Source organism: Ischnura elegans, chromosome 12 (assembly GCF_921293095.1).
Source record: "Ischnura elegans chromosome 12, ioIscEleg1.1, whole genome shotgun sequence".
In the NCBI taxonomy this organism is placed as follows: Eukaryota; Metazoa; Arthropoda; class Insecta; order Odonata; family Coenagrionidae; genus Ischnura; species Ischnura elegans.
This window is the reverse complement of record NC_060257.1, coordinates 51,786,166-51,810,577: the sequence shown is the minus strand read 5'-3', so window position 1 is coordinate 51,810,577 and position 24,412 is coordinate 51,786,166. Positions and strand designations below refer to the sequence as shown.

Below are 24,412 nucleotides of genomic sequence, written 5' to 3'. Positions count from 1 at the left end.
TTCCATACCCTCTCCGCGTCCTTTTTTAATTAAGTCTGGGAGGGAGAGACTTAAGAAGAAAAGGGGGCCGTATTGCCGTCCTCAGGTCCCGTCTTCCACTTTTTCACTCTCCTCTCCTTAACGTGATCGCGCCTCTCCTCTTTCCTCTTTTCCTCGTTCCTTTCTTTATTCAACCCTCGTGAAGACTTATGCCAGATGACCCCTTCAGGGTTTGCACCTGCAATGTGGCAATTTAGTTGCAGGACGTAGCATCCCTTAGGCATTGATGGCATCTCTATGATTTTAAACTAAGCTGTTACGTTGAATACCTACGTTTCGGGAGCTATGTTGGTCTGGATTTTGTATTGTTATATCTTCTAACATTGAATCTGTGATCATTTAATGAAACATTTTTGGCATATGTACTCTGAGTAGCTCTGGTGAAATTATTATTAAGCGTTGAAATTTAATTTCCCCTTTTCCTCGTTCCTTTCTTTATACAACCCTCGTGAAGTCATATACCAGATGACCCCTTCAAGGTTTGCACCGTCAGTGTGGCAATTTAGCAGGCTTTTGGCATTGATGGCATCTCTCGGATTTTAAACAAAGGTAGTTCATTATAGGCTAACATTTTGGGAGCTAGGTTAGTGTGCAACGTATAATGCAGTATTTTCTAACTGTGAAGGTGTAATGCAGTATTTTTTAACATGGAAGACATTTTGACCATTTCATCAAGCTTCCATGATAAAATATAGATGAGAAAAATTAATTTCCACTGTTAAATGTAAAACTCCCCTAACGACCTTGGTTTCGACATTCTGTTTCATTTTCAAGGTGTCTGTGAATGGTGGTGAAGAATGTCGAAACCATAGTCGGCTGTGGAGTTTTACATTGAAGTGTTGAACCTACCGGTTTTAATTTATATTTTATCGAAGGTATATCGCATTTCCACCAAGTTAATCCTGAATCGATTTCATGAAATATTATTGTAATATGGATTCTTTGAGTAGCTAAGCTGACATTTATTAATTAGGTTAGTTCATTGAAGGTAGAATTTCGGCAGCTTTCTTAATTATTGTCATGTAAAAAGTATATTCCAGCATTTTCATTGCAGCTATTTTATCAAAAATTCACGAAACTTATCGACTGTCTATTACTCTAACATTGTATATTTTTTTTCATATCGGAGTGTGACCTGCGTCTATCCATTACGTTAATAAATCATCATCATAAATTCTATTTTCCCCGTTTACCTACCACTCCTTGTGTGAGGGTCGCCAATCACAATTGCTAGGCAGAATAAGGTCGACTCCCATCGTACATTATCATTTTCCTCTACTCACTCATCATACCAAGTAATTTCTCGTTTCCAGGAAGACTCAAATCGTTTTCCACCTAGGTAGCGGCTGTGTATGACACCGTCCGACTTCTTCAGGTGAAACGTCTAACATATTCCTGTTTTTCTTGTCCTCGAAACGTTGGTACCATACAACACTGCTACCTGTTTGGAAGCCCGAAAACTTTTCCTGATATCGTCTGGAAAATATTTTGAAATCTCTGAAGTCTTGGCTTATATCCATTCTAGAACATATTTCTTACCCTGCCCTTCTCATCATAATCACTGGTCAACTATCCTAATGTGGTTTGAAGCAGCTCTCCACTCATTTCTCCTACCTGCTAATCTTTTCACACCTACTATTTATTCTCTATCACGTCCTTCTTTAAGTGTTTCATATTTTGTTCGAGGTAACCCTTTTCCGTTCTTGCCAGCTACTTGTCCCTCGACGATTGTCTTCATCAGGCCATTATTTATCAAGATATGGCATATGAGGTTGTTTCATCTTCTCATCAAGGTTTTCATTACGCATATCTTCTCTCCTACTCTTCTTAGGGCTTCCTCGTTGCTAACTTGGTCATCCCCTGAATTCTTCTGTAGCACCACATTTAGCCTTTCCGCCTCTACCCTTGATTTCTCCGCTTCTGTCGTTGTCCATTCTTCCCTTCCGTAGAGAAGCTCCGACTGTACGCCGTGATAAATTATTCTTGCCTTCCTACTTACCCATAACTCGAAATCCGGTGTTCGTTTTTCTTCTCCTTCCATAGAATCCATGTTTCGGCGCCATAAAAGGTTGCTCTATTTCAGGCCTGTTAGCTGTATTTTTGGACGCGGTTGCTTAGTAGCGCTTGGCTGTTGAACACATGGTCCCGGTCTCAAACCGTGGGTGAATATTTCGGACACTGTGTAACTTAGGTGCTCGGAGATGCGAGGTGGCCCAGGTAAAGCAAGCGGACCCTCTACCCTGAAACCGTTATATTCACAGATCTGTGCCATAGACTGGGATGGGCTATTTCCTCACCATTCCCAACCAATTTGGGGGTGGATCACTTGAGTGCATCATCTTTCTCCACGCCCTTGTTTAAGTGTTTCCGCTGCCATATTTAAATCAATCCTCCTTTGTCATCGATATTATTCTGTTAACACTTACGGTGCTGACCTTAGTACTATATATCTGTACCCCAGCACTGGCCATTTTCAATAATTTTGTGCTATATCTTAACAACCAAACTTTGATGCGAGGAATAGGTGTTTGGTATTATTTTCATGAGTGAATTTTGCTTTTATTTTTTTCTTTTGTTTATTTAGAGGTTAGTGCCACTTCGTTAAAAAATGGCAAACTACGATTTTTTTTAACAGACGGTTAGCGAAATGTTACGCCCGTTGCTAAAATCGAAGGATTTCACGTGGCGTAATATTTTGTCCATAGCACGTATGTAGTATAATATATCATCTGTTGTTATTCTTTGTAGAAGTATTCTTCTGAGAAATGCGATTGGCATCCAGGGACGGAGATGTCCTGAGATGTGCTTTTTCTCAGTGATTCTGCGCTTCTGTCCCCCCGTTGTAACCCTTTCCCGTCTCTCTGGTCGTAGCCATTCCTCTCCAGCCCCATCGAACATTTACACTGATGAACTTAGCTAGAATTTCGGTCGGCATTTCGACGCACGTGACCGGGTTCGATTACGGACCCTGATCGCATTGGTATTCTCGGCGGACTTGGGGCTTCGCATTCTCCTGTAATCGGGATAGCGGCGAGTATCTGCGCTAGGATGGGACCGAGCTGACGAAATACCTTTCCCCTATCCCTTCGAGAGGGTTTAAGGGTCTCTTTATTCTCTCGGACGATTCGCTATTTCTTTCCGGGTGGCTTTTCTCTCGTCCTGAATGCTGAGCAAGGTAGAAGATAAACGGAAAGAATTCGTTTGAGTTGTTATAAAGTTAATACAGTGAATTAATGTACGGCGTAAAATTTGCTATCAGCCTTTTCCGTGTCTGTGTGTAGCTAATTGTATTCAGAATAGCATATAGTACCGTATACGATAGTAATAGTCTACACAGAGAAAAATGTTCAGGCGGTACGCCTAAACGTTCGGCCCTAACGACCAAATACTTTAACCGGTATGGGGCTGACTGAACTTTTCAGTGAATTCAACAGAAAAGTCCAGTCACACCAGTTTAGATACTCCCACCAAAGTCTTTCCTGCGGGTGACAAAATGATGCAATTGTTGCACAGGAACAATCTAAATAGTATGGCTAAATGAAACTTCATCATAATGTCTGAATTGAGTCAGTGCTATTAGTCAAACACGACCAGATCCATAATCTCAACTACCATCTGTGATGGAGTTTGGGTAAAACCAAGGATATTGATAGAGGGTTTAGTCACCTTGATAATAAAAGAATAGGCACTGCCTTTACAGAATTTGATTAATTTGACTAAATTGTTTAATTAGCCTGTTTGAAATTTTTAATTAAATTGGTCAAATGCTTTACTAATTTATCTTTTTTTAACCCCCTTGCGGTTGGTTTAAAAGTTAACGTACAAGCTGGTATTTTGATTAATTTATCTCCCCATAAATAAGGTAGACAATAACTGGACCTTTTTTCGCATGAAGTTTATTTATTAAATATCTTTAGTACATACAACAATATTTTGTTCATTCTCAAGTATTCGTGAAAACGGACAGCTTAACATTTTGCATTCAAAGCATGAAACATTTTCAGTTAAATCAACTCAAAATGATGACAGATGATAACTCCATGATATTGTAGTAAGTTGAGAATAAAAAAGGAGACTTCATTAGAAGTATTGACTATAATTTAATTTTGCATTTCCAAAATTGGGAGATCCTAACTCATTGGCACCCACCACAGTACAAGAATTGTCTTTAAATTTGATACCGTTTAAAATGACATTTGTGGATGCTCTACACAAACCTTGGAAAAAATTTGGCATCTTACTCTTAACTATAGGAAAACAATGCATTTTATCTGCTTGAATAACATTGCAGTTTGAACTGAAAGTTATCCTTTTATGAAATCCTTTTTGAGATAGAAAGCGGTAGGCTAAACTTAACCAAGTTTTAATACAAATAGACATTGGAGTGTCGATACGACTAGAAATAACAGTAGCATTTCGTTGTAACATTCTATGCCTTCTTTCAAAGCGCATACACCACGTATGAATTAGTGGTCCGCAGTTTGAACACAGCAGTAATGAAGCATGAGGCGAAACTTGGGCTTAAAGGAATTACCAAATAACCTAATATATGTATAGAGAATGATGTTGAACAATAAGGTAATGAAACTGATCGATTAACTCAACTTGAATTGATGTACAACACAGGATTTCAACAATATCACGTAACATTAAGAAAAGTCTCCTATATGGGTCGTCTTCAGGTTCTAAATTTCCTTTCATAGGGGCAAGGCATAAAACGAAATTGATCATTTCACTGGCTGATATTCTAATAGACCCACTACATAGTTCCTCTTCAGCAATAGCGACAGGTTTATTAGAAACAGTATCTCCATATTTAAAAATAATAATTCTAAAGCTAAGCTGATCTAAGGTGCAATATTTCTTGGAAATTAAGTCTGGCATAATATTTATAAGGCCATATTTGGCTACAAACTATGACTAACATAACTAACTAAAACTATGACTATGACGACTTCTAAGATATCATGCCTCAAGTCGAGGCTTCCCCATTCTAGTACGTTGAACCCTTCTACCTTATTCCATATACATTTTTCCATCATTCCAGTAAGAGAACAGTTACGCACTTCAACATCAGCATTGTAGGTTTCAACAGTTCTCAATAGTTCCTTTTTTTCTTCAGTGCATGAGCAGGACTCAGATTTAGTAAGTTTAAAAATTTGACAGATATAAGTAGCACTAAAGCTCTCTATAAATCCAAGAATACAATTAAAACCAAGATTGTCACCAATAATCGATCCCAATGCAAAATACACTTGAACATTTCCATGCTCTGTCACAACAAAAATACCTTGATAACTAAGAAAATTTAACCCTTCAATGAAGTTACCAGAAATAATATGGTTGCTTGAAGAATCAAAAAAAGGATTATCGGGCTTCCAGTAATTAGAATGGAAAAACATAGTCAGAACTCTAAACTAGACATAAATTCAGAGGGGAGACATGGACAATACAGATAAACTGCTCCTAGTTTGTATAGTCCACTATGAGAGCCTAAAACAAATTCCAATTTCAAGATCATCAAGAAATAATAATACGACAATTAGCAAACATAACTAATTAGGACTAACAGTCTTTCCTTGTCTTCTTGTTCAAAAGAGGCTCGTCTCGCACAGAGTCGATGTTAGCACGGAATGCCTTGCAAAATTTTAGAAACTGGCCTGGCGTCAGTTATCTTTGTAGAGTATCTCATCTAGTAGCTGAATGGCTAATTTGTCGATTTCTGCTCCTTCAAAGAAGTACAATGGTTAAAACTTGATAATTAAATTTAAATCAAATTAAAATTGAATTAAAACCATAAATTAGGTGTTAAATGTAAGTTTCTGCAAAACAAATACAATAAAGAGGAGAAAAATACGCCTGCATGAAGGATTGAACGTGGCCCCCCCCCCCCCCGCGTTGTAACAACGGTCTCTAACAACTAGTCTAAATCGGTTACCATAATAAATATTTACAAAAACGTCGCAATATCTTATTATTGTAAATAATGAATATTTGTTTTGAAATGTGAATAAAATGTGACTACAGTCTCCATTTGTAAGTTTAAGAGGATTACTAAATGCACACAGTTACATTACGTAGTTATATATCAATATCAAACGTAATGCGTAATAAAACTTAATTTGCAGGCTTTTTCCTATCAATATGGGTTAACTGTAACAATTGACAAAATTATGAAATATCAAAAAGTTCGATGAAATCTATCAAAAGCATTTGATAAAATAAATCAAGTGCTTAATAATTTACTCCAAACTTTAAGTATATTTAACAAAAATACTCCCTATCACACCAGTTTGTTCGTTTCAATCAAATCTTATTTTCCGTGTACGCTGTGCGATCTTACGTAAGTAGAACCACAGCACAAGAAATATCATGATTTAAAGATAAAATGCTACACTAACCTTTGAAAAGTGCGATGAGGTGAGAAAACCCCCATTTCTTTAAAATGTTTTCAACTTCTGAGTCCATTACTGGAGGAAGTCCGCCGGCTGCGAGAAACGAAGTTGAATTGAACGAGACTGAGGTTAAAAGTGCGCACCACACGCGCCCTGCTCTTACGCACTAACTGGCAGAGCTTCGGTAACTATGTACGTAGAGCTTCAAGCATACCGACAGAAGATGAGTAGTGATGACTTCTGAACAGGGTTGACTAGACGTGTTCTATGTTATTTGTTGGAGATACTCTGGGCGATGTGACTAAACTAAGCTAGAGGGGCAGCGCAAAGCGTTTAGACAATCTGCCAAAATACCTCGGATTACGTGACAGAGTGTCCAATAATTGCCATAGAGGGGGCGGACTGGATAGCGTTTAGTTGTAACACCCAAAGTTGTTTTCTCCGTGTAGTAGTAATTTACTGGGTTTATTAAAATTTATTCTGCTAAAGATATACCGTGCCGTATACGATAGTAATAGTATAGTAGTAATTTACTGAGTTTATTAAAATTTATTCTGCTAAATTTTTAATTTGTAGCCTAGTAACTAAGCTGTCAAGCGGCTGTTACTTTATTTAACGGAAAGTAGTAGCTTTCTCTAGTAAACCTTATCGGTAAATCCTAAAGTTTTACCCATTTTTGTACGGGTTATGTACGCAAGTAGTTATTTTATCGTGTTTTTTTTCTCCTCTACTATTTTTTCACTAATTATTATTATTAAAGTATAGTTACTAGTGGACCATTCAGTTGGATGGTAAGATAGATTTGTTACATGTTTACCACAACTATAACATGGCTTTGAAATGAGGAGAAAACTAATACAAGGATGTAAATGTCGTGAGATGCGTCTTTTTCTTAGTGATTCTGCCCTTCTGTCCCCCTGTTGTAACCCTGTCCCGTATTTTTACCATTTTTTTATTTATTCCAACGAAGATGAATTTAACGCTTTTTACCAATCTTTGCTCTATGTTCAAGCTGTAGTATTGCCTCACTAATGTCTTTGATTTCGTATGCCTCTCATGGGAAACATATCGAAGAAGTAACGAGGACTGTCGTTCGAAGGATACGACTTGATTACAACGACGTAGCTAGTGGAAGCGTCGAATTTTCGCAAATACGAGTTTTTAGTACGGCTTATTTCAATAATATTATTTTCCCATAATTTTAGTTAAACTTGCAAACTATGCCAACAGAGTATGAATCATATTACCATGTTGTCATATCACAGCTTTTTAAACATATATCGTTTATCTAGACCAGGGGTCTCCAATTTACTAGGCCACGAGGGCCACATTCCAAGTTCCGAATCGCCCCGCGGGCCGGATAGCAAATTTGCCGATGACTGAAGTATTCGATTCCAACATCTACTGAAGTATACGGTGGCGTATTTCTTATTTACGAACAGTTGGAGGCGACTTTGACGTGTAGTACAGCGCTGCAATGCTCCTAGCGGCGTCTCACAGAGTTATCGAGAATCGCGCGCTACTTGAAACGAGTGTGCGGGCCGGATGAAAACCCTCCTCGGGCCGGATCCGGCCCGCGGGCCGTAGTTTGGAGACCCCTGATCTAGACTATGAAATTTCTGTTTTCCCGAACGTTCGGTGCCTCTTTCTTCGCACTTCGTCAATCGCGGAATCGGTCTCGGAAGGAGAGAAATTTGAACGGCATTCACATATCTCATAATATTGTTATTATTTCATATATTACGAGAATTAGTTAAGGGATAAGTGAAAGTGCTAACTTACATTAATTGTGCAGTGAAAGTTAATAGAGTATGGATCGTGGGAATAATTTAACGCTTGTCTAAATCCTACGGTTACTGTAATTTTTTCTTTCGTTGATTATACCCGCATTAATAAAAATCCTCCCTATTTACTTCATACGTTTGGGAGCGCTGCTATTATTTATATTTTCAATTATGAAATTTAAATTTTTTTACCACGGAATTCGACTTTATATAACCTTATGCTACGGAGATATGATGAAACTTGGAAAAAATTCAGATAGCCTTTTCAGATTTGAATCCTCGATTCCGAGAAGGCCCAGGGAAAGGACCCTCATACCATGTGCATGTGATATTGGCACGGCTGTGGCTTAGTCTGGGGTGAGCTTTACGATCGCCTATCTAAACCAAACTTCGGGTTAACTCACGGAGCGCATGATTGAGGCTTTCCCGCATCAATATTACCGTTTCATTACCAGACTTTCATTTTCGTGTTTTAGGACGATTAGGACGATTTTTTTCTCAGAATTTCTCTTACTTTAGCCGAAGGAATGGTAATAAGAAAGAGCTAAAAAGATAATTTCGCGTTAGCCGATGTGCAAGCACTAAGAACAAAAGTAATCAATTTTGAATTGACTCCGTATAAGTCACACACATAGTTTACGAAATCTTCAGCCCCATTCTGACCTTTTCACCTGGTGATTGATCACCCTCCGCCAAACACCCTAGAGGTGGTTTTATAGGTGTGGATTTTGTAGATGTGGATGAACCTTATGTACCAGGCCACGTGACAAACATTTTAACCCGACGATGGCTCAACTGTGTTGAAATCTTTGGTGTTTTGAAATAAAACCAGTGCGAATGTAAACAATATTAATATAAGACTTCTTGGACTATACCACTGCTTTTTTATGTAACACGATCCGGGTTTCGATGAGTAATCATCAATATTCAACTGCGATAGGAACGATTTTAAAATGAATATTTTAAAAATTATGCAACGACCGCCGTGAATTAGACTCACGAGAGCAGTTGTAAATTTTAAAAATTATTGAAAGTGAGGACAGCACTCTGATAAACGAATATCTTTACCCTTCCTTTCCCCTATTCTGGCGTCCGTTTTTAAATTCATCTCTACCTCAGGTAACTAGGTAACAATAACTAGATAAATACATCATAATGTACTCCTGAAGATGATGATTACTCATCGAAACCCAGGTCGCTGTATATAAAAAAGTAGTGGTGCAAGTAAAAGTGCCCAAGTAAAATATAATGCCATACATAATCCCATTATAAAATTGCCCAAGAAATCTTATAATGGAATACCAGAAGGTTATGAAAGAGTTAGTGAATGTTATTATATTTGAGCACTGGTTACTTGAGGGACCAGTATGGCATAATGGATGAATTCATGTTTTTCGAGAGTTCTTTTCGTCTCGTCAATTTTTTTAGCGTTCTTCTTGTCGATTTCGGAATGTCCGAATAATTGTTGGGAAAATTGTAAGAATAACAGTGAGTAAGCTTCTTAAGGATTGTAGTAATAGTGATGAAAGAACCCCGAATTCCACCCAACTCCACTCCACCTTCAGTTTTCCGTCTACGCTTCCGTATGCGTCTCCGCAGCCTGGTTAAGTCCCTCCACAGACGACCTTTTAAGCGAATTCTTGTCTTCCGCGAGTGTTTGTCTTTCTCGTACTCTACCCATAGGGATGGGCAGAGGAGGAGGAAAAGTTTTTTTTTATCAGTCTCGTAAGGTCCGACTGATTGCTCGGAAAATTCCAAGGCAAGAGAGTTGGGGGATCCAGACCGGCTTCATTTTCTGCGCAAAGTGGAATGAAGAAGGTTGGGTTGGATGGGTGGAGGCAGAGAAAGGAGAGGAGGTTGGTTGGGAGGAACACGGCTAATGCCCCGTTCATACTATGCACGTACCAACGTTGGTCCGTACGATCGTAGCGTCACTTCGGATGTGAGGCAGGCACGTAGCCAAAAATTTGCTTCGGCGGGAGCTTGGGTGGTATGCGAGTTGCCTGTGCTCGTATATAGCTATTCATTCACACGCATTGGAAAACTATACATTTCATCAAACCAGCTATTATTACGTTTACATACATCTACATCATACCCTGCGAGCCACCTTTTAGGGTGTTTGGCAGGGGGTGAATAATCATGCATCCAGCATGCATCATTCTAGAGGGTTCTCACATGCTCACCACTCGGACATAAAAATTTTACGCCTGCTAACAAATTATGCCTCGAAATTCATACAAAGGAAAATTTTGCCAAATACTGTTGAAAGCAATCTGCCAATAAAGCTAGAACACACGAAGTATTCTGTTAAAAATAATAAGAAAAATCACAAACATGCATTAAGGAATACATAAGTTAGTAGGCTAAAGACTAAACTGCAATTCAACTGAGCTATTTTTAAGTTTTAATCGAGGGGACTTCTAGAGGAGGCTCAATTCCATTAGTTTGATCCCTGTTGCCACTTCGGTCGCAATTTAATCGCCTTTCAAAAATGTCCGCGGCGCCGTGATGAGTGCAATGCGATCGTCTTTTTTCTTATGTTTTGCAGTATATTATTTGTCATTGCAAGTAATAGCATTGAGAAGTAATACATTTGAAATATCACATCATTATGTGCATAAATTTCGGTTAAAACCCCTAATTATACCTTAGTACCCCGTGAAACTCGGAACGATTTGTCCGTCAGCAACGCGAGTGGCGACTAATGTAAACCCATTTAAATGCGCGGTGAGTGACGACACATTTAGAGGCCGACTTGAGCCTCTTTATTAACATTCGTGGTCGCAACGACTCGCGCGTATACACTTTCTTGATTACCATCGAAATTCAGTGCTGCCCTCGTTATGGAATTATATCCGATAACAACTGACGGCGTGCTGCGCGAAGGTAAATGAAATCGAGAAAATTAAGTGGGGAAAGAATATTAACGTTTTCATGTGGTAAAACTGCTTTTGTGCATTACATCCGCTATCGTTTGTTAAACAAAACATGCCTGTCTTGACTATTTTTAAATGAGCATCGATTGATCGACAGAATTGCTTTTCTGTTTCATTTTAGATCTGTCTCTCCCACCATTTAAGTGCGCGGTTGGTGACAACACATTTGGAGGCACACTTGCGGATCCTCTTTTGTAAAATTTTGGTTGCGACCATCGTCGATACGTGCGTAGTATCAACGGGGTATAAAGGAACGAGGAATCGGCATTTGCGAGACGAGGTCGGAAGAAATGGAAGAAGGGTTTCGTCGAGACGTCGGGAAGGGAAGGAGGTTCGTTAATGCTTTGACTCGAGACTGGCTTTTGCGAGAGGTAAATTAAGCGGACGAGGGAAGGTTTTGGGTCCGCGAAGAGATGAAGCCTTTGGTGGTGGTGTGAGGGGCGTTCCTTCATGTTCCAGTCTCCGGAATTTATTCCGTTCCCATTTCCAATAGTCTACAGCCCGTGAGAATATTTTATTCCGCCTCGTCAGGTTCGAGGCTCGGGCGAGCAGAGGCTTGCATTTTTGATCGCCCCAGCATATTTGGCGGGAGAGGAAAGGGAATAGACGTTTAGCGTAGTCCTGATTTGCCAGCGGCATCATCAAATCCCCGATCCTGTTTAACGAAGCGAAGAATTTTATTTTATTTTTTATTTTTAAATGGGATGGATATGGTCAATGGGTTCAGTCTGCTAGCGCGAGTGAAATGGCTGATCTTTAGTCACTTCAGTGGTGTTGAATTTTGTCTGGAATGTGAATTTCATCGCTTTTTCTGTCTCTAACTCAAGAGAGAGAGAGAGAGAGAGTTTCGCCTGAAGTAAAGTGTTGGAAGATGACTCATATTTTTCTTTTAGACTCTGGAAATGATTCTAGGTATGGTAATTCTAGTACCATGGTTTGAGGCTTCATTTTTTAATATGGTGTTGAATTCCTTGCAGATGTTAACAAGTGAATCTGGTCGAAACTATTACTGCAGAGGGGAATGAAAATTAACCATTAAAAACTGTGAAAAGCTGCTCTATTAAGTTGATTTATTTGTAAAGCTGAAATAAAATGTTGAGAGATTACTCATATTTTGCCGTTTGACCCGGAAGAAAGTTCTAGGGATGAACTTCCAGCACCATGGTTTTAGTCTTCATTTTTTTTAGGGGGTGTTGAATTCCATGCACATGTTAACATTTTGCGGCTCGTAGAAACTATTATTAAAGAGGGGAATGAAAAATAACCATGATAAACGTCTGAAAAGCTGCCTTATTGGATTCTCCAACCTTCCTCCCGTATCCTCCGTTTCTTCTCAAGAATTATCCTTTCCTCACCTACTAAGTGTAGCTCTTCATATTTACTCTCATCTCCGAGTGAATGAATGAAATAGCTCATTTCGGCAAATATTGTCTTGTTTTAAAAATTTTTATAGTTCATATTTTCGTGCATCATTTGAAAATTATCCCGACTTGCAATTTCTATTCGTCAGAATTGAATCCGAATGATCGCCAGATCGGATTTTCGTTGCCCGCTTATATCCTTTTTGTTTCTCACCTTAACCCCTCTTAATGAAGTGGTGCTTGCCAAATATTTCTCTTCTCCCGTCACTCCTTCCTAATCATTAAGGAGGCGTGTTTTCGTCGGCATTAGTGTCGATTTTGATTCGGAAATCTTTTGCATAATCGCGCACACTCACCGTCAACTGTTTTGCGCTATCATGCCTTCCAGTTCGTCAGTGTACTATGTTGTGCGCAGCTCAAGGGTCTGTTGTTAGGTTCGCCCTCGACAGTGACTTGTATTTTTCTTCCCAACGATACGCAAGGCGAAGGTGTAGGCAATATTGTTGTCTTTTCATTCAGCGGCATGTTTATGTGCGTCCGTGACTGTGTATGTCGCGGTAAAGGCCTGTTTGTACGGTACATCAACACGTACGAGTCAATGTGTGAATGCATGAACGATTTTGGTGGACCGGAACTGGACATGAGCGAATGCATGAACCAAATTAGAATAGGTTCTTTTACCTGTTCATGCATTCGCACAAATTGGGTAGTTTCACAGTAGAGGTTGTGCATTTTCACAGTACACACATTTTTTGTAATCATTCACGCGTTCTTATGTATTTAGACATTAACTCGTACGGATCAATGTACCGTGTAAACTGGCCTTAAGAGGAGGCAGAGGTTACACTGATTTTATGAGATCGTTCGCCATTTTTATTTTATTTTCGTTTGTCATAAAGTTAGATTGATAAAGAGACCCGTATATTTCCATTTTTCCATCCTGCTTCTCCAGCTATCCGCGAAGAAAGTTCGGCGTCCTCCACTCTTTCGTAAATAAGCTAATGAAATCACAAAATCATGCCGAGTGTGTTGCCACTTCTCCGCTACTCCTCGGCCTTTCGCTTGGGCCTAGCATGGTCCGTTGTTATTTACACATTTTGTCCTTTTATCTAGTAAAAGTTATCCATTGAAATTTAAATGAATTATATCTCTAATTAGCCCTGGGGCACCTATCCATTGAAATTCCATTTTTCAATATAGTTTCTTTTCCTAATGTCTGCTATTAAAGTTTACCAGCTTACGTGGGTTGTAGCACAGAATTTCTAGTATCGTACGAATCAGCAATAATATCCTGGCAATTCTTGTATATTGTAGTTGTTGTGTATTGTAAGAATACTGGCTATACATGATACCCTGGCTGCTAAATACCCTGAGAGCCACCTCTAGGATGTTAAGCAGTGGGAAAGCAATCAACTACATGTAGCATGGAAGAGGACCGCCGGATGCAAACCACACGGTTATCAAATTTTGTGCATAATAACAAATACGTACTCATTGATTAAAATGGCAAAAATTGCCAACGGTTCGATTTTGGATGACAAATTCGAAAATCGCAAAGTAACTACCCTGAATGTGAAACTTTTCCACGCCTGTGGCTACCTCCGCGGAGCTACGGGGCGATTGAATCTGCCGCGGAAAGAGTGACGCTGCCTGCTGAACGTTTGTGATAACTTTTGCCCCAGATTAAAATGAGGCCGCATAAAGCTTCGTATTGGCTTTCCTTACCCTACCAAACAGTCTATACACGAAGACACGAGACGGAACTGCCTCGAACAAGAGTATAAAGTTGCGGTCCTGGAGAACAAAATGGGGTTATTCGACCCGGCTCCTCAATAGTCTGGCGTCCCAACCCTAAAACCAAAGAACCAACCCGAAAGAGCCTTTACCTCGGAACCCTACTCGCCCCATTCCGAATTCCCTGAGTCCCTATCCAACCCTCGTTTCTCACTACTCTATCCGACTGCAGCCTCTCTCTCTCTCCTCACACGCATTTCACACGCAGCCGAGCAAAATGTTGGGACGGATCTCTCATTAACCCCACGCCGATTCTCCAACTCCCCTCCCTCGTAAGCCCCTTGCCACGATCTAAATTGAAGGCACAAGTCGCTCTCCTCCTCAATGCCCGGCCCATCCGCGTAAAACCCTTTTATAATGCCCTCACAACTTGACTTCATGACCCATTTTAAACTTCAAGTGCCCAAGTTCTTGGAGATGGGAATCAGCGGAGAGGGATTTGAACCAGACTGCTATTTGAAGCGTCGAAAAAGAAAGAGTCAATGCTTACTTGGACTGTATCTACATCAACGAGGTACCGTGCAAACCACTACCAGGCCTTAGCCTTAGTCAGACCCGTGCTCGCAAGCCGGACCCAGGACAGCGGGATGCGGTCAGGCCATTATAGGAAAGTGCTAAGGACACGGGCATGCCACCATGCAAATAAAACTATTAGTTTGTCTTAGAAATCGAAAATACTGTAGTGATTGTTTCATGTACGAGTTATAACATGCCAAGAAATGCATGCAGATAGCTAGTATTGACTATTACAGTAAGTTATTAACCGTACAGACTCTAATCTGAGGTTTCAGGCGAGATGGAGTGGAAACGTGACATAATGAAAAATGAAAAAGCAGGAGCAATTTCCACAATTTTAAATTTATTGGTACTACCTGTTTCTGCTGTAAAGCTGTATGCTGTAAAGCGAAACCGGTATTACCAATAAATTTCAAGTTGTGGAAATTGCTCCTGCGTTTTCATTTTTCATTCGTACAGAGCCTATTTAACCTTGTCCAAGTGAAATTCTTGAGCGAAACTATGGCCTATTAATTGTACACGGAAAAAACGGGACCTTAAATCTATCGTTCTGCATTCTATTTCCCTAATCTTATCGTTATGATCGTTTCTACAATGCAATTAGGCCCTCTTATGTTTTGAATAGCGTTTTGACAATTATTTATGAAAACATCTGAGGAGTTGGCGGTACAGTAATTCGGGAGATATGCTTGCGGCCGTGAATATGCCATTGTGCTCGTTATTCATCCCTACCGCTTACCCTTACCCCTATATCCTGACATTCGCAGCCGTTCGCGTCTCCCTCATTGTACCCCTCGTCATTTCTGCTGCATGGAGTTTGCGTGACTCTGGTCTTAATTTTTTTTCCGGTCAGCCGTTTCATTTTTCCGCTTCGCCATTTTTTTTCTTTTTTTATTTCTGGATTTTGCTTCCCTCTATTCTTCCCAAACCACCGCCCACTCATTTGCTCGGCTTTATTTTGATTCGATTTCGGAATTTGTTAAGTTAAGAGGCCTTCATGAGCGAGGAAAAATATGTAATCTTTTAATTTTTTATTTATTTGATGCTATCGTGTTCGAAATTCCTGTTTTTGTTTTTTTAATTTTGCCTTGTCGACTTCCTTTCCGCCTCTCTTTGGCATTTTTGCGGTAGGAAGGGGAATTTATTCAATGAATCGGGGTGTGAGTTTCCCCATTCCCCCAAGTATTGCGTACCGATAAAAAGTAACCCAGTGACGTAAGAAAAGTCGCTGGCTCACTCACTTAACTCTCAGATTTGCTCTAGGGAACTGATTTTTTTCATCGCCTCAAAATATGCACTACTTGACCCTTACACTAACAACAATTAGAACAGGCGTTACAGCAATGAACATTGGACAACTACAAACAATCATGTCCTGGTAAGGTATTACCTACCCTTATGTAAGTCTCATTCACTCATCCACGCGCGTGATTTTTTTATGGGTACGATTGTGGTCACTGCCGTATGAGTAGTCCGTGGTAGGAAGCGTTTCTTGCGACCTATATTCCTTGTCAATTCTTTCGTGCTGTCTAACTCCCCCATACTTTTCCTGTTTTCTCTATCGATGTTTCTGTAAACGAGGATGCTTCATTGACCCAGAGCGTGCGGAGTTTGACGATTCTCGGCTCTAGTAAGATTCTTTCGGGGTTGTCAACTTTTTCAAAGGCGATCTTTTTACCTGCCTATCGTGGCTTCGCCGCTTGGGTTATCAGCACTACCGATTATGAAGAACGATAACGTGTCTATAAAATCCTTTTTTTCTTTGTATCAGAGACTCTTCATACCTTCCATTTTATACCTCAATATTTCGCCTGAAGTGTTGCGTAGCCAACTTGTGTGCGTCGTAATGGGAGAGCCTGGGAAGGTACTAAGGTTAAATCAGTAAAGGGCCCTAAGTGATTATGAATAATCGAAGCTTTGTCATGGGAAAGTTAATAAGTCACCAAATGTGAATTTTATAGGGGACGAAAGAAAAGAGGTTGGCTAACATTGTGAAGCTAATACTAGTGTACAAACTTCGTCCATCGCAGCAACTGATATATTGCACCAATAGACTTTCTACCGCGTCCATGGCATTGGCATGTGCATACTATTTTCTCCATAAATAAGTGAAATTTAGATTTTTTTCTGACTTACTACCTTTTAAATGTCAACGCTTCAATTATCCACCTATTTCCGCGAATTGTTAGTGATGCGTCGCCTACCCGTCAACACTAAAATTGCATATTCTTTTATAAGTGACCGGGGCATAATACCTTACCAAGGCTTTAATACTTAAAAAAAAATTAAAATACTGAAATCAAAAGTAACATAAACAGTTATGTCCTATTTGTGTGCGTGATTGTTTGCTTACAGAAGAAATTACTGATCCCTTTGATGACATAAGAGTTCCCCATAAGTATATTTGATACCTATCTTATTCCAAAATTTTTTTCTGGTGTCATCGCTACCAGTTTTCCCCCGTTATCCGCTATTGGTCGACGATGAAATTAGCATTCTAAAAGCTGCACATGGTGCCGAACGTGTTCGGAGAAATTCAATTCACTCTGAGGAGATGGCTTGGTGGTGTAATTGGCTGGCACGCCCGACCGGTAATCGGGAGATCCGGGTTCGAATCGCAACTAAGCCTAACATTTTTTCATGGTGAACCTCATCCTTGGTCTTGGGGTATATAAATTAGTACCTGTGCGCGTGACTGCGTTTAAAGTCACTTGTTTCGTGTAGTGCTCTGAAATTCGTCGTCGCCAAGTCAGCAAAGTAGGGTTTCTTTCTCCGACTTAGCCTTGGCAAGCACGACCTCCGTCGCATGTGCCACAGAGTGGACTTGTAACGTCAATACCTTTGTCGGTGAAACCCATCCTGAAGTTCGCTTTGAGAAGATTGCTTGTTAGTGTAATTGACTAGCATGTCTGATCGGCAATAGAGAGATCTGGGTTCGAATCCCGGCTGAGCCAAATATTTTTTCATGGCGGCCTTCATCCTTGGGGTATGCAAGTAGGTTTTCGAAAGGGTGGAAGAATTTCATCATCGGGGATCGGGTTGGTGTGGTGGCTAGAGTGTTGGCTTCCCACCCGGCGGGCTCGGGTTCAAATCCCGGCAGTGGCAGAGAATTTTCAGAGACTGCCCGATCCCTGCTTGAGTGTTGTGTGGAGGATATTTCAAGCGTAACACTCCGTCCGTCGGATCGTACGTTAAGCTGTGGTCCCCTTGGCGCCTTTCGTTAAGAGCAGGCTAATGCCGACGCCGGGTTTCTCTCCACCCTTCTTTCCATACCATACCCTCATGGCGCAAATGACCTCAGCTGTCGGTCGTCTCCTCTAAATACCATACCATACCAAGAATTTCATGGAAGTAGGTTGTAAACAATTTTGTACGATCCTTGAGTTGGTTTGTCTCGACCTGACGGTGTGTGGCGGAAACTAACTGTAGCGTCGGTTTACATCCGAAACCCCTCCCTTCGCCGTGTCACGCTGTGTGGAATCAAAACCTATCTCCCCTCCGCAGACAAAACCCTGAAGAACCCTGCTCATTACCCTTTCTTTTCCTCCCTCCCCCAAGTCATTTCGCCCCTCGCTTCATTCACTTCCGTCCCATCTCCTCCTGAAAAAAATAAAAACCCTGGCAAAACCTCTTAAGTCTCTCACAGCGCCACCCGCTGCGCGAGTAGTAGTTCTCAGGGTATTGAGGGTATTTCCTCTTCTCCGGAACCCACTTCAGTTTCCTCCTTTTGATTCCCTTTCGGTGCATCCTCATTCTATCCTTCCTCAATGAAACCCTTTCCTCTTCTTATCCGATACAAACCCTCTATTCAAGCCCTGGCAACTCTTGCTTTGTTGTTCGTTATCGACATCTCCCTTCTTTACGGAGTACTAAGCCCTGAAGAAGTTAGGATTCGTGTTGTGAGAAGATTTTGGGATGAGATAGTAAAAGAATGGTGCTATTTCGTTTTCGTCCGACCACACCTTAACCCCTTTTAACCCAGTGTTGCTTCTAAGCAACATCAAAAATGTATAAATTTTCCGCTCTATTTAGGAAATATATAAACTACGCATTATTTTGCGGTGTTAATTGTAATGACGAAATATTTAGCTGCCATAATAATTATAATTGGACAATTACAGCAGCGGAGAAAGCAAGGATAGAGGCCTTTGAAATGTGGTGCTACAGAAGAATGATGAGAATCAAATGGATCGACCGAGTTAGTAACGAGGAAGTCCTAAGAAGGGTAGGAGAGAAGAGAAGCCTCATGAAAACCTTAATAAGAAGACGGAACAACCTTATAGGCCACATCTTGAGACATGATGGCCTGATGAAGACAATCGTCGAAGGACAGGTGGAAGGCAAGAATGGAAAAGGAAGACCTCGAACAAAATATATGGAACAAATAAAGAGATGTGAAAGAGAAGAAATACGTAGGTATGAAAAGATTAGCTGATAGGAGAACTGAGTGGAGAGCTGCAAACCAATCCTAGGATTGTTGACCAGTGATGATGATGATGAATAATTATAATTGGGTGCAAAATTTTCAATTTTTCAAAATGAAAAATCTTGAAATTTGATTTCTCTCAGAATCAGCTCCGGGTTAGAAAGGGCTAAATATTCAGCTAGCATATGGATTCCGATGCAGAAAGACTTAACCCGTGAACTGAATAAAACTGAAAGGAAAGTTGCGCGATTCGCCAAAAACTGCTACGGGCGTACATACAGCGTTACCCAGATATGAAACAAATTTGGCTGGGGTCCGCTATAGACTCGGAAGCTGCGCGCTAGGCCTAGGTTGCTTGATAATTGGAGATTAGATATCTTTGAGAGCGGCGCGAAGAATATCATCCGGAGCCGCACTATATTTCCAGGTCCGACAGAGGTGATAAATTAAGAGAGATATTTTGCCGAACGATTAGATATGGGAATTCGTTTTTCCCTCGAACGTTAAAGAACTTTAATACGTACATGTCGAAATTTTTTTGAAAATTTGCTTTTTACATATAGACGGCTGGTGTCCTAGCACCCCCTGCCACAGGCCTTTTTAGGCGGCTTGCGGGGTATCATGTAGATGTACCTACTCAGGGTTTTCTCGCTCTCTCTATCCCTCTTGCTATCTTGTAATGTCCTTTCTCGAGCTTCTACTTACAGAGGCGGATTTATGGGTGTCACAGGTACCATGACCCCCCAAAATTTAATAAAATATTTTAATTTTTATTATTTCAATAGTTTTTTATCCTTAAGAGTCTAACATTTTTCAGTTCTACCTGTGTGAAGAATAAGAGTGACACCTTAGGTTCAAAAATGCGTAAAAAATGGGTAATTATAAAAAATGTTACGCTGGAGAACTTATCCATTCCATACTCCGGGAATGTTGGGAGAAGGAGGAGAATAGGATTTTTAGATAGAATGAAAGGGAGTAGGCCTTATTGTGTACTGAAGAGGGTAGTACATGAAGGAAGGGGTGGCTGACAAAAAGCTTCTTAAGTTCTCCATGGAAACCTACCCTAATCGGTAGAATACTTGAGTAATGATAAGAATTTGCAAAGTGCAATAGAAATTGTTTTCAAACGTGCGGTCTCGGTGGTACCACCTGAGTGCATTGGTGACTCGAAATTACCACCTATACGTAACTCTCGTCGTGAAATCCATTTGCTCCAGCCGTAGGATTAGCGACAGAGTTGACTTGACTCGTTGGCTTCGGCGAGAAATCAACCCTGCCTTGGTTCTCCACCCTCTCCCGCTGTCTCTCTCTCTCTCTTCAATTTCCTCATTGGAACCCAATCAGGGGTGTATGTGCTGCGGCAGATGGTACGCGGCGGCGCTGTCATCGCTTCAGACCCGGCCTCACCTGTTATTCCGCGAATCGAAACGCCCGTGCTGTAGCCTGTAATTGCTTAATGCGTCGACGTCAATTTGAATGACTTGTGCGCCGGGACGATACGGTCTAATTCGAACGAATGGTCGCGCATAATTACGCGCGGTCGCCACTTTGAATGACGCAGTCTAGTAGTCAAAGCGTCGGGTAGGCGGCGCTTTCCTGTGGTACCATGCAGTAGGGGGGGCCTATTGCCGTTCGCTATGCAGTCTCTGTTATCTCTTCGGGAAGGTTACAGCGGTTGCGTCTCGTTGATATTCTCATTAGGACTTTAACGAGAAGTGAGAATAAATCTGACGAGGAGACATCGCGAGAGTGATGTTCGGGTATTGAACGACGATTTTATTTTCAGAAACTATTCAGGAAATGAAATAAAAGTGCTGCGGCTTTCTTTCCCATAGGCCCGGGTTCGAGAGATAATAGGGTGGTTTCCTTTACTTTTTTTATTGGCTAAATTGTAAGTCGTTAGATCAACTGGGTCCGTCGAGGGGTCATCAGGGAACCAGTTAATACGCCATCACAAAGGGTTCAAAGAATCTCGCTTTATTCGTCCATTGCATACAGTATATCAACCAAGACTCTCTCTGGTTCTTGAGCGCGCTTCGCAGCCGCTCGGCGTCACCACGTGACTTCCCCGTTGGCCATCGCTCATTCGTCGTCTCCTAGTCACCTTATGCATGGGCGACTTGAGTTCTCCTTCTGAGCACGCACTGCACCAGTCAGACAGCCAATCACAGTGCAGCTCCCATCCAGCCTACGGTATATAAGCGAGGCAGAAACCACCAGCCGACTCCTTCGACCTGAAGACGCTGGCAGGATAGCCAGCGAAACTGTTGTCTACAAACAAGCTGACGCGGAAGAAAACCCTGAAGAAATGCAGAGATCGGCCTGTACATATGTTGGGCGAGGACAAGACACTTCTGAATGGAATACCGGGACATAAGGTTTGGCTGGAAGCAGTAAAAAGTGGGGAAGGGACCCATAAGGCCGTGCTATGTGTAAGAATGCTGGGCAAGTTGGTAAGGGGGAGGAAGAGGAATTGTTAGATAGAATTCATTAGCAATTAGTGAAAGGGAATTAACCCTATTGGTAATCAAGAGGAATGTTCAATCTGGAAGGGTAGAAAGGTCGGGTGGTTCGCAGCATGTTCCTTAAAATTCTACCATAACCGGTAGATTACATTTAGTAATAATGGAGCGGGGTGGGGGGATGCTATCCTCTTACGTAATGTAGCCTCTGTTATGTCTTCAGTAACGTAGCTATGTTTTTGTCTCATTGTTCATTTAATAGAATTTAAGGTAAGTGAAAGTGGTATCTGAAAGGTAGCTACCTCGCTTGGTTAACGCGAGTTAAAGGTCGACATTAAATGCCAGCAGCAAAGGTCATCAGTCGTGTCATGCGTGCTATCCGCGGGCTTAAATTGGTGCGAGTACGTGGGGCGAAAATACCTCTGTTATCAAGGGAAAATTTTGTTAGAACATAATTTTTGTATTTAATATTCGCAGCCCACAGTCTCTATAATCACTAACCTGGTATATAAAGTGTTAAAATTGTCAACAGCTTAAGCAGGTCGCCAGTAGCCTATGCGGGCTGCGGGATACTAACCTCGAGGTCAACAGTTATTTTTCATGTGTTGATGATTGCTAGACCCGTGATGTGAGCTGGACTAACTGGCTGTGCCAACCAAACACCAAGTTGGTAGGTACTTATAAATGGGTTCATCGATGTCCATGGTCTGAGTAAATAATGAATTTATAAAATGTTTTGAGCTTTGGCACAGACTAGTTTTAATTTTAGGAAGTATATTGTAAAGTCGCATTAAGTTAATGTGTAGATGCTTTATTTTTTGATAAACATTAATTATTAGCAGCTTAAATTGTAAATCGTAAAGTATGTGGGTACGGAAATGAATATTTATCCTTACAATCGCGTAACATATATAATAATATTCATAATTTATTATTTCACCATTTTCTCATAAATTCTCACTGACATGACGGATGCGAAATCGTTTCTAAGTGAGGTCATGTGAAGCTCGTATCGTTCACATTGCATGTAATCTTTCATTCGGTCGTAGCCTTACTTGAGATTTATTGATGATACGGCACGGAGGCTTACCCTCTCCGCTTTGAGAAGCAAACGGGATGACTAGTAGATAAGTGCTGTTGAAACCGAAGATAACTTGTTCGAGGAAACAGACAAATGGACTGCGGATGCAATACTCGTGTTCTGGGTCAGGGGTATAGGAGTAGTGCTGTCCCCTTACCCTTTAAGCCCAGGGTGTTGCAAAGAGGATCCGTAATGCCAAGGGGCGATGCGCTGAGATTTCCTTTCCTTGCTGAAGAGGAGGGCAAGTGCTTCATTGAGGGTTCAGCAGTCCGCAGTTTGATCTTTTGCCGTTGCAGGTGCGTAGCAGAGGTAAATTCCGAGGAAGTAAGTTGTGGGACCTCAGGACTTACGGAGACTTAACCCTCCTCAAGAATGAGAGTTGTGGAGAGTAAATTTCTGCTAAATGTATTGATTCATAGGTTTTTCAGTAGCTTATTAAATAGTGAAGTCAGTGTAGGTTGGACAAGCATGTGGTAAGGGATATTTGCTCTTCGAATTACATTATCCCAGCACCCACACACGTGGCTAGATATGGTCTTTTTCCGCGATACATAGCATGTTTAAACTTTCTCTATTTTGCTGTAATTTTCTGGTACGTAAATATCAGTCGATGCAAATTAAATGCGAGCGAATATTTTGCAGACCAATAGATATTAGTAACCCTATAGGCATGCGAATGATAACGCCGTCAAGAACGAATTTATGAAATCCTAATTCTGTTTTTCTTGCTTTCTAAAAATGGATAACTGTTGTTTTTCTTTTAAACTCATAAATTCATCCACAGTAGTCATTATTAAGAAGTACCTATTAAAACTTAAAAATATCATTTTTTGGGATTTTTTGTGTTACCAATGTTGATTCTATGACTAAAACCCTCAAAAAACTGGGACTTTCATTCGTTAAAACCGATACAAAAATAATTATTTTGCATTTATAAAGTCGAAGCTGTGTTGAAGAAAACTTGAGTCTATATTAACGCAGAATAGAAGAAAAAATGTGGTGCAATAAGTTTTGGAGTCTCTCTTTTTTTTTTTTTTTTTTTTTTTTTTTTTTTTTTTTTTTTTAAGTATTCGTTACATGACTCGAGTGTGCATAATTCCTGCGTCGACAAAAGCTCCCATGTTTCGTCCGAAGTGTAAAGCGCCATGAAGATGTGGAATGTGAGGATGATGAAGAAAGAAAGAGAGAATAAGAAGGGTAGGAAGGCTTAGGAAAATCCTTAAGCTCAATTTGGGCCTCTGCACGGAGACCTTTCTCTCCAAATCCAACCTGGAGCGACCGCAAGGATTTGGGCAGGAGCCTCGCGAATAAATGATACCTCGCTCCCCCAACTTCCGCAATATTTCTAAATAATGTATTCCTTAGCTTTTGGAGAGGCTTGGAAGCCAAGTCTTGAGAGATCCATTAAAATCGTTATGGTAATGGCGCACCTCTCGTTGGCTGTCTTCCACTCTTGACGGGTAATATATATTACGACCGCTGTTTCGACTTATGAATCTGCGCACGTAGCTCTTAATGATAAATCCTACCTCGGAAGCCACTTTTCTGGGTGTTTGGCTAGGGGTGAAGGCTTCAATATGCACATGTTAGCGTTGGGAGGAGAAATATGACTAAG

General features: G+C 40.8%; 1 protein-coding gene and 1 long non-coding RNA gene across 3 annotated transcripts in view; one reads left to right on the top strand and one right to left on the bottom strand.

Moving 5' to 3' along the window:
* Positions 1-24,412, top strand: part of LOC124168680 (E3 ubiquitin-protein ligase mib1-like) — a 288,747-nt gene that overhangs the window by 155,544 nt on the left and 108,791 nt on the right. The window lies entirely within an intron of this gene.
* On the bottom strand, positions 3,920-6,851 carry LOC124169169. Of its 2 annotated transcripts, XR_006867046.1 has the most exons (3): positions 6,441-6,851; positions 5,369-5,767; positions 3,920-5,227 (listed from the first exon to the last, which is right to left on the bottom strand). It is a non-coding gene; the product is annotated as an uncharacterized LOC124169169 (long non-coding RNA). The 2 variants fall into 2 exon arrangements; XR_006867045.1 differs by lacking the exon at positions 6,441-6,851 and having other exon boundaries at positions 5,369-5,917.